Source organism: Mauremys mutica, unplaced genomic scaffold (assembly GCF_020497125.1).
Source record: "Mauremys mutica isolate MM-2020 ecotype Southern unplaced genomic scaffold, ASM2049712v1 000453F_np12_subseq_151622:172308_obj, whole genome shotgun sequence".
Lineage (NCBI taxonomy): Eukaryota > Metazoa > Chordata > Testudines > Geoemydidae > Mauremys > Mauremys mutica.
In genome coordinates this window covers 17,080-20,029 of record NW_025422962.1, presented here as the reverse complement: position 1 = coordinate 20,029, position 2,950 = coordinate 17,080, and the positions used below count along the sequence as shown (strand labels likewise).

Below are 2,950 nucleotides of genomic sequence, written 5' to 3'. Positions count from 1 at the left end.
GTCACAAAATTCACCCAAGCCCCAGCTGCTCAGGTCGAGGAAGCCTCCCTCTCCCATCCCTCCTGTGGCGGGTGGGTTGGTGGGTGCTGGGGGAGGGGCCATTGCCTTCACATGTGGCTTCCTGCCTCCCCTGTGCAGCCTGCTGCGCCTCACTGGGGGTAGGGGATGGGGCTTTCCCGTCCCCAGCGTGGGGCAGGAGTGGGGGGGCTGCAGGGTGGTGGCTGGGGGGGGACAGGGAGGGCAAGTTGGCACAAAATACACCCAAGCCCCAGCTGCTCAGGTAGGTCTATGAACCCCCTCCCCCATCTGCCCTGTGGTGGGGAGGGGCACTGCCCTCACATATGGCTTCCTGCCTCCCTGACCCCTGCTGCAGCCTGCTGCCCCTCACCACAGCTTCCCTGGGGGACGGTGGGAGGGGGTGGGGCTGCCCCCCCTTCCCCAGCACTGTGCAGGAGTGGGGGCGGGGGCTGGGGCTGGGGGAATCATAGGGACAAACACTCACGGAAGCCCCAGCAGCTGCTAAGGTGAGTGATGTCCGTCTCCTGGCCGGAAGTCCCTTCGCGTCTCCTCCAGGTAGGGGCAGGGGAGGGGAGGGCTGCCAGGCACGGCACGGCCCCCTCCCCTCCTGAGGTGCTACAGCACCAGCAGCTTGCACTGCTGTTATAATCTAGCCCTTAGGTTATAATCTGCAGCTGAAGGCAAATTTAGAGAGACCGTTAGTGCTGCCCCCGTGTGGCCGGAGAGGGGAGCTCCAAGCAGAGTTGAAAGCTGGAGCCTGGGACGCTCCTAGCACAAACTGGGCAGAAGCCTCTCGCGTGTGATCCTGGGGCTTTAGCCCCAGGAGCCCATATAAGTTGGTGCCCCTGGCCTCCACGAGTGCCGCACTCTGACCAGCTGAACCAGGCAAGCCACGGGAAACTTCTCAAGGTCTTCCCCTGCTGTGGGCTTGGATGCGAAAAGCACCTGGCCGTTCATCAGCTGTTGCAAGAAGTGTGCAGAGTAGGAGTAGCGATGGGGCTGTAGCTTTCCACAGCATCTCAATTTGGGCAGCTTTCCATTCCCCTTTTCTGTGTAATGTCCCTCCCACGGGTTTCACGTGCGGAGCTGTACGACTCTGGCAGGGTGGCCATTTAGAAATCTTTTCCTTGCTTTTCTTTTTCGCCTGGCCCCAGCGTTAGGACCGTCTGGGTGTTTCAGTGGGTGTGTTTTCCCATTGGGAGGCATTTGGAAGTTTGGAAGGGGAGCCGAAAGAGGAGTCTTTTTCACAAGCAAGTTGGCTTTCTGCACAGGTAGGGCCCTTGGCCGTAAAGCTTAGCTCCGTCAGTGCGTCTGCATGGGGTTCCTCCAGTGCCTCAAGAGCCCGTGCTAAACTCTCGGTGTGGGCGTTTGGCTTGCACCAGTCAGAGTGCGGTGCCTGCGTCTTCCCAGGGCCGGCTCCCGTGAGGCGCGCATAACTTGGGAGGAAAGGGGTAGAAGAGAAAGCAAGTGAAGCTGACTTCGAGTGGTGGTGCCCCTGGGTGGAGTGGTCCTCCTGCTCCTTCCTGTCGGAGGGGTGGGCTCGAGTGTGGGCTTGGGGGGTCTGGCTGTGGGCGGTGGGAGGATGGTGTCCAGGGAAGTCCCAAAGGTCACCCTGCGCCGGCGGAGTGTGAAGCCTCTCCCCTAGGTTGGGGTGCCGAGTATTAAGCCTTCCTCTGTGGCTTGGGCTGGGGAGCGTGATCCGGCGTCGGGTCCATTTGGGTGGAGCTGGCAGCCGGCAAGAATTCGGGCCATCAGGTCAACCCTCTGTGGACAATGTCGGGGAAGCTGGCAGGCCTGCGATTTTGGCTTCGCGGGCGGGCAGCTGAAGCCTGGCCTCCTATGAGCCTGGAAGGCAGCCGGCCGGGCTCACCTGTCTCCTCCCCGGGCCCAAGTTCCTTTCAGGCAGCAGGTGGAGCGAGGAGCCCAGGGAGGGGAGCCCAGGGAGGTGTCCGGAGCCTCGTCCTGCCCTGCGCCCAGCAGGGCTATTGCCCGCTCCCGGCCCACCTGGTTTTGGCCTCTGCCACCCCTAGCAGTCAGCCAAAAGAGTAGAAGCCACCCTCTCCCTCCTGCACCCGGAGTGGCCAGCATAGGGCTTGAACCCATGACCTTGGCGTTATTAGCACCACGCTCTAACCAACTGAGCTAGCCAGCCTACAGGGTGCATTTTCTTGCTGACCCTTTTGGAAGGAGTCACTGGCTGGTGCGGGGAACGATGTGGCCTCTGTTATCGAATGGATGGATCAAGACGCCACCTGCTAAGATAGGGGAATTAGCTCAAGTGATAGAGCGCTCGCTTCGCATGCGAGAGGCAGCAGGATCAATGCCCGTGTTCTCCAGCGGCAAGGCAGCTGCGGGACCTTCTCACGCCCTTCTTTTAGAATCCATGGACAGTCAGCCGGCTCAGCGCCTCCAGTGGCCTCCATCCCTCTCCCCACTTGGCCTCCCAAAAAGCCAGCCCTTGCGGAGCACAAAGCTCTTCCACCCCGGCCCTTCTACCCCTTGCGCTGACTGGGAGGCTGGAGACAGCTGGGGGAAGTTAGCTCAAATGGAAGAGCAGGGGAGAAGTAGTCAGACCCATACACACATTCTCCAGCCTGCTCTGCTCTGCTCTGCTCTGCTGGGCTGGGCTCTAGTGGGGGACCTGCACCTTTCTTTCTGAGCTCTCACTGGAGCACAATCCCTTTCCTCCTCCCTCCCTGCTAGTCTACGCCAAGCTCATTGGCCGGGAGGGAGAGCCACTCAAATACAGAATTACTCACATCCCAGGGGTCTATGAAGGGAATGAGGAGATGGGCGGGGTGGCACACGATACCAGCTCAGCTGAGACCGTGAGACCTCGCAGCCTCCTGATCTCAGGCAGCATGGCAGCCGTGGAGCAGAGCAGAGCACGCAGACAGCTTGGAGACAGCCAAAGCGGGGAAGGGCTGCGTTG

At 61.1% G+C, this 2,950-nt stretch overlaps 1 non-coding gene across 1 annotated transcript; it reads right to left on the bottom strand.

Moving 5' to 3' along the window:
* Window positions 1-2,096: 2,096 nt before the first annotated feature.
* TRNAI-AAU lies at window positions 2,097-2,170 on the bottom strand. Its single transcript has one exon. It is a non-coding gene; the product is annotated as a tRNA-Ile (tRNA).
* Between the last annotated feature and the right edge of the window lie 780 nt (window positions 2,171-2,950).